Raw genomic sequence first — 8,687 nt, 5'->3', positions numbered from 1 at the left:
GATCTGGTACTAATAAGTCCATCACTGTCTTTGTATCGTAACTCGCTGGAAAAAGATGACCGAACAATGAACAAAAATGGCCTTTGGCTCCAAGCAGTCGCTCAGCCGTGAAGGGACATTCAGGAACATCTGCAATAAAACAGTAAACTCAAAATAGTTTTCTCATTACGAAGTATCCTGATGAAAGTTCTTCTAAACTGCAATCAGCAAAGATCGGATAGAGAACTTCTTTTGTTTGTTTGTTCATTAGTTTATTTTTTAGACATTTTCACTCACGTTATTTCTATGTATTGTTGGAATTCAATTTAGTGTTTCATCTTCGATTTTTTTATACCTAATTTTTAGATACAGCTTCGTTCACGGATATATTTTTCATAATTTTTTTTTTTTTTGTTTTTTTATTGTTCATCTCATGATATATATATATATATATATATATATAATATATATATATATATATATATATATATATATATATATATACGTATATATATATATATATATATATATATATATATATATATAGGTATAGTATATATTTACATTATATATATATATAAATAAATATATATATATATATATATATATATATATATATATATATATTATATATACGTATATATATATATATATATATATATATATATATATATATATATCTATATATATTATATATATATATATATATATTTATATTTAAGGTTTTTCTATAATTTTTCTTGCGAAGATGTTGTCCAAGAACTTTCGAAGTCGGCCATCAGACATTCTATAGCTGATGAGGTGCAGACGATCAATGTGAGATGGATTAACGTCAGTAATACAGACTAATCTCTTGGAAAAGAAGCACCTACATACGAGGTAACAAGACGGAAACATTGGATGCAGGATGAGAATCGAGGTACAATAAAGAAGGGACAAAAGTGAACTACAATTGTGGAAATTTTTAGGGACTAGAAGAAGAACAGAAATAATTCTATTTGAAATTCCCATTGATATAATGAAAAAGGGGAAAGTACGCATCAAAAAGGGGGGGGGGGGGGGGCCGGAGGGGGTGGCGGTGGTATAGTAATACGTATCAGAAAAAAAGAGGAAAGTCAATGATAGGCATACCATCTTCTTGAGGTCAAGAATAAAGTACTTTGAAGGATTATTTGATTGATGCCGTAGATGTGAATGCGCTGATTAATAAATTCACTTTTTTGAAGAGGCGTTAGTGTTAAAGAAACTTGTATAGCAATTATTGCACAGACGATAACTTCATTCGGAAATGTAATGATCCACTCATAATAACCATAATGTTTTGCAGAATACGTAATTGGGGAGCAAAGGTTGTTGATTGGAATTAGGATCATAGCAAAGACACCTGACTGAATTTGGAACGAAAGAGTAACTACATTTACGCGAGTCACCATGATTCACTTAGTACGCACAACCCTAATAGGACGGAGAATGAAATTTGTGAAATATTTGAAGATGTACAATACAGTTTCAAAAAAACGCGAGTTTCCCAAAATTAAATACTTGCTGAAATATAATCTATATTAGCACATGGAATTCAAAATATTCGATTCTGCATATTTTTTATGCAAATGCACAGTTTATATCCGTGGGGGTTTTCTTTTCAAGTGGATTTGCAGAAAATAGTAAGGCGCTAGGGAGGAGTGCTCTGCCACCTTAATGTTCTCCCTACTCATAGACTTTCTAGGGGGAAAAGGGATTTAATAAGGAAAAAGTTCAGGTTGGAGCAACGACAGAAAACGGGTAGGCTTTGAGTAGCAGATTATACGTGTATTGATATTATTTAGCAAGGCACAGTAAAATCTAAAAAGCTACTCAATAGGATGTGCCATATGCCTAGAGAAATAGAACTTAAACTAAATAAGAAGATGACCTACAAAAAGGTCGAAACGTCGTGATAAGCCAGGTACGCCAGGAATAATTCTAGCTGAATACCAGAGATTACCCCGGCCTGACACTGACCTCGCTTATGGAATGATACCAACACCGACAACGACCCCTGCTTGACCTACACCTAAGATCCGCCATTCCAGTACACCAATATGCTGATAGTGCTACCAGTATTGACAGCAAAGCCCTGTTCTAAATAAAATATCACATTCAGCATTATTTAGATTTCTCCCTATATGAAAAATGACCATTTATTAACAAATATCGCTGAACCAGAGAAGAGAGCAATAAGAAAATTAGAAAAGATAAAATATCAGATTAATTAGCCGAATTCTGCCATTTTGTTATTATTATTATTATTATTATTATTATTATTATTATTATTATTATTATTATTATTATTATTATTATTATTAAGCAAAAGCTCTCTATCACGAGAGTATATATCATGTTCTAAAGGGTCCACAATAATAGAAAGTGTAAAAAGTCCGTGTATAATTTTGAAGACTTTACAGAAAGCTTTCGAACCCTTCCCCAGGTTCGAAAGCTTTCTGTAAAGTCTTCAAAATTATACACGGACTTTTTACACTTTGTATTATTGTGGACCCTTTAGAACATTATTATTATCATTATTATCCGTCTAATGTATTTTTTTAAAATTTGCAACTGTTTAGACAGTATTATTATTATTATTATTATTTCTATTAGCAGCAGCATCAACGGTGGCGACAGCAGTTCTAATAAAAGTAGTAGTAGAAAATATCAACGTACCAGTTACACCATTTCATGATATTTTATGCACAAGAAGACACCGCTATTAATAAACTAAGAATTGATGTTAATTTTACCGATCATTCACGTTATGCGAGTTGGAGATTACATACTGATAATCTTGGTAACGTAGGTCAATCTTAAATTTGCCAATAATGGTATTGCTGGTGCTGGCCCTGATGTTTTCTATAATGACGATCATGAAGACTTATAACAACATGAATTAGATAATTTTCATGCTTGATTTTCGAAAAGTCTACTGCGTCTTTGGTGAAAAAATCATTTTTTTCTACCTATATCAAACTGTATAGTAAACTCATTACAAAAAATGAAACGTCTGATAGAAGTGAGTTCACTTTCTCAAAAAAACTATTGGCCGTGTCTTCCGAAAAACTAAAGCCTTATAAAAACAGGTCTCATTTCCTATCATGCATCCAAGTGTCATCGTCGTTAAAAAAGTCTCAATATCACCTCAGGGCCGCAGATTTACAAAGATTCATCTTGTAATTACATTGAACTTGCAAGGCAAACCTTCGTGTTGTCCGACGAACCGTAACTCAGCATCTGGAAAGAAAAACTTGCCATCGTGAACATCCATGACCTTTTTTAGCACCGTAATGGCTAGAGTGACTTTAATGGAAAATCAACCACATAAAAACACGTAGGTTTAGTTGTGTGAGCGGGTTATTAAGCATTTTTGCTTGAATTAATATACAATTATGATCATATAAAAAGGATCAATAACCATTATTCCCACTAGCCTTCTGTGACGTCGGTGATGTTTGCATGGGTGGATTAATAATATGAAGTTTGCATTATGTCCGTGTTAAAAATCGTATTACCATAACAAGCTACTCGCTGAATAATGAATATTAAATGAGTATATAAGCGATGAATCTAATTATGGTTGAGGAAGTTACTATCATATAATGTTATATATAATACCCATAATTTCTTGTTGCATCTACGTAGGGAAAAAAACGTTTTCTCTTGTACTCGCATATTTTTTTAGCTTAAGCCACAAATATAATGGTTTGAGGCATTTTAACGAAGCTTTTCTCCCGAGGAACCTCAGCAGCATTTTTACATATATTACAATATTGTAAAAAATATATTAACCCGGATTTTCTGTCCTTTTGTACATGGCCGTGGCTGACTCACGTTTAATAAGGAACAAGTCAGAAAAATGAATAATATGCTAAGCAGTCTCCCACCGATGGAGCAATAAAAAATATAAATAAGCAAAACCGATGAGGTACAATAAAAATGATGGAGCTATCTTAGTGCTTAATGTGTACGATGGAAGAAACCAAACGATTTAGTTCATGAGTCGAAAGAGGTCAGTTTATTCACGAAATCTTTCTAAATGAAAAGGTCACGGTGTATGGATTTGGAGTTAGCTTATGTTATACTACGTCTGGCGTTTCTTGAAGCATCGTATTTCTGTAAGGGTGTGTAGCAGAGAAAAGGTAATCCTATTAAAGGAGAATGCTTACACAGTCAAGCAAATACTATACGCATTTGGGATTGCATATTGTTAATTCTGTACGATCTCTTGAAGATTCAGACTCTATTTATATAAAAGCCTTCATGGAATGAACAAGAGTGATGAGATAATGGAATTTACTCGATAGTTATCGTAAGGAAATATTAGTTTTACGCGTTCATTCTCTGAAATACTTAATTCATCAGATTGAGACTACTCTGTTGTAACACCAAAACGTGTTTATTGTCTGGAATATGATTATTTTATGCAAAATCTGCATTGTGTTATTCAAATTATATGAAATATATACATTATACTGTTGACTAAGGTAATGAAAGATTTCATATTAATGCTGGAAACCTTGACTTGGAAATTATTTCATTTACATTTTATCCGGAATTTCCAGCCTCGCAGCTACATGAATCCCAAGAGAGTCTTAAAAATATATCGTGACTTATAATTTTGATTCCATGATCTAACGCATGTACATCCTCATTCACTTTATTGTGTTTTGCATATAGTTTCTTACCTTGGCCACTTACCAAGGTAAAATAAAGTGAATTATTGTTTGCTTAAAATGACAATGTTATGCATAAATGATTTTCCAAAATCGAATAGACCTGCGATGAGGATTAGATATGAGCACTTATATCCGGAATATTCTATTGTCAATTACTAACAGATTACAGAGGCGGAAGATTCATTATCCTATTTTTACCAGAGAGCTCTTAGATCCCCTCATCTGCTTTAAAGTGGCCTCATCTACGAAATTAATGAACGCTATATTACGTGGAAGGACAAGCCATGTACATCGCTCATGTATTGTGCCTCTGATGAAGGAGATTTATTAAACATGGGCTTATATCCCCATAATTTTACGTATTCCAGCATATTGGCCGGCTAATTATCTGAGCCACGTGATAATATTGCATTATGGCAATGGGCTTGGAAATGTATGGATCTCATTGGTCCAAATGCCTGTACCTGTCTTTGTATCGAGTCGCATCAATTTATATACTGGGAATTATATATATATATATATATATATATTATATATATATATATATATATATATATATATATATATATATATATATGTATATATATATATATATATATATATATATATATATATATATATATATATATATATATATATACATATATATATATATATATATATATATATATATATATATATATATATATATATATATATATATATTTAAAAAGGACTGAAGGTAAGCGCAATCTTATTCACAAATTAATATAATTTTTATGCCGTAATCAGAATATATAAATTACAGGATCACTGTCTGGTTCCATAGCACTCGTGACATTAATACTTCACAATAGTAAAATAAAGGTGACACCAAATTGCAAGAACAATCACTTAACCAATGGGATCTGGTAGTTGCAGGAGACACGGATCAGGAACTTAAATTAGCAATATTAAGTAACACTATTCAGTGAAGCACTGCAAGCAAGCGTGGGCCTTGCTGGAATCCCAGGGAAATAACCGATATTGCCACTTTCAGAAAGTTGAGTAGTACTGTTGACCTACAGGAGGAGGCACATAACGGGACAGTCTACACAAATCTGCAAAGCAGTCAAAGTTAAATACGAATACCAATGATGGTGATCAAACAAAAATACCTCAAGCCAAGTGAGAATTATGTAAGATATTCATTTATGTTAATGGAATGGAAATTGACAGAAGTAAAGTAGTGCCCACTAAGATTAGTTATTTCACAGATAATTCAGTCAGTTAAAACTGACATGGATCTCGAATAGAGACAGGGATGCTAGGAATGAGAATATATGAAAAACAGCTGAAAAAGGGAACGAGTGCAAGGGACAAAAGGTGAAGGGCCTACAGAACAATTTCTAATTTCAATTGCCTTAATACCTCAGTCTGTAGACGCGATGGATAGTTAGAGCCAGGGTCTTGGCGGAAAGATGTGGGTCACTTGCAGCGCTTCACCAAAGGGATCGATAGATGATGCTTCTCATACATGGAGTCCTAGGGGTCTTTTAGGGCGAAAACAAACATAGGCTGTCAAGGCAGACTTATAGGCAGAGTCTAGTCTGAAGGAGGTGCTGAGGTTAAGAAGGCTAGCCTGGTTCAGCATCAAGACATAGGGTGGAGATAGCAGTGGGTAAGTCGTCAGGCGTGTTACCACTTCCGAAAAGGAGTATGGTAATAGGTAGCTAGAGTGAAATGTAGGGCATTCTAACCACCAGGAAAGGCTAAATCGATGTACAAATTGATAGTCCAGGTCAGGCCTTATTTATACCCATTCACGGAGAGTCTGGCTGTCATTGACTGCCAGTAGAGGAAGAGTGGAACACAGGGTACAATAGGCTCTCTTGGGTCAGGGATCAGTCATACAGGTGTGAGGGGGGTGGGGTCGCGGGTGCGGAAGGCTCCGGCAACAATAATGAGGGCAAAAAGGGTCAGGTAGAAGGATTAGGACAGGTCAGTCAGACCACATAGGAGACACGTGACTTTTCTAGATTTGGAGGGCAACTGGCTGCTAATGGCGTCTGTTAAATTAAATAGGGGACCGTAGTACAAAAGGCTACAATTGAGAAGGGGCTCTGGTCCCTTAAGTGCAGCTGACCCTTTATGGGATTTCGGCATTGGTTCAGTAGCTAAACCTGGAAAGGGGTGAAAGCCGATAAATCATACTTGATGTGTCGTTAAAGTACCCTTAGGATGTTTTCAATCTTGCTTGCTGTTAAAAGACAAAAAGGAGAAGGGGCTAAGTCAAAAATATTCTCACAGAATTCTAAATGATCAAAACAAGAAAAGGGTCACTTGCACTAGATCCTGACATGAAATATTGTTTCTCTATTTCTTTAAATTTTACTTCTCATCGAAATTTCCCTTACTTTATTCCCTCAAGTATACTTTTGAATTTTGAATTTTGGGAGAGGAAAAGAAATAAAAAGAGAGTCCAAATGGACGCTCATAGAAAAAATATACTATATATATATATATATATATATATATATATATATATATATATATATATATATGTGTGTGTGTGTGTGTGTGTGTGTGTGTGTGTGTGTGTGTGTGTGTTTGTGTGTGTGTAGAATCTACTGGTAACCTTTTACCAGATATATCTTTTGACCTTGCAATTACAGAACTACCAATCCAATTTATTCGGTGGTTGTTTTCATTTAAATGAATAAATATTGCATTAGATGTTTGCCCAGTTTTTACAGAATATTTATGCTGGTTTAGTCTTACTTCTAAGCCCTTGCTCGACTGTCCGAGATAAAATGAGGGGCAGTCCATACATGGAATTTTATCTATTATGTTGTTGCTTTCTCTGGGGCCATTTTTTATTAACATTCCTTTCAGTGTGTTATTATAGGAAAAAATAAGGTTGGCCTTAAAGGCCTTCAACAATGATTTAATGGTTTCAAATCCGTTAAAATAAGGCAAACTGAGAATGTTCTTAGAATTTTCTTTCTCCGTGTTACTCTATAAAACTTTTCGTGGGCTTTATTATAACAAATATCTAATATATGTGAAGAATAACATAAGTCTTTCCCTATTTTTCTTATGTATTCAATTTCTTGATCCAAATATTAGGGACTGACAATGAGCAATGCTCGTAAAAACATAGAAGAAAAAATTGATATATTGATGTTAAGATGGTGGCCTGAGTAGAAATGAAAGCAACAACATAATATATAAAATTCCATGTATGGACTACCCCTCATTTTATCTCGGACAGTCGAGCAAGGGCTTATAAGTAAGATTAAACCAGCATAAATATTCTGTAAAAACTGGGCAAACATCTAATGCAATATTCATTCATTTAAGTGAAAACAACCACCGAATAAATTGGATTGGTAGTTCGGTAATTGCAAGATCAAAAGATGTCTTATCACAAAATCTTTTAGCATCTGCCATAATACAACTTACTTCCCATTGTAATTTTAATATTAGTCATGGCCTGTTTCTTTTAGACCCTTGTATTTTAACATGTTTAAGAATAACCTCAAAGATATAATTACAGACTTAAATGCAAATTAGTTGCCTTGGAGATATCTGCGTTTTATATGTATGTTTAATATGTATTGTGAATATGTATTGTGAATATGTTTTGATTACCAAAGTTCTGAATAGCTGTCGCCCTATATAATCCTTTAATTGTCTTGCCCTTGTGTCTGAGCAGATTGACTTAATCTTTTTGTTTTTTTAAATTGTACCCATGTTTATACTTGTTTGGGAAGGTTACTTATTCTCCAGGTGTTCTGGATTCTAGGTACTATTCTCCTTATAATCCCTATCTGTCAGTTATACAACCTTTCTTGTACTGTCAATTTCTCATGTAAGTCAGCTTATCTGCTGAGTAAAGGACATTGAGTTGAAAGATCTTACAGAAACTCCATTGTTTATTTTCCCATCGTGGCTTATACCTTTATTATATATATATATATATATATTATATATATATATATATATATATATATATATATATATATATATAGCGAATACCAC

Source organism: Macrobrachium nipponense, chromosome 20 (genome assembly GCF_015104395.2).
Source record: "Macrobrachium nipponense isolate FS-2020 chromosome 20, ASM1510439v2, whole genome shotgun sequence".
In the NCBI taxonomy this organism is placed as follows: Eukaryota; Metazoa; Arthropoda; class Malacostraca; order Decapoda; family Palaemonidae; genus Macrobrachium; species Macrobrachium nipponense.
Note: the sequence above shows the minus strand (reverse complement) of the source record.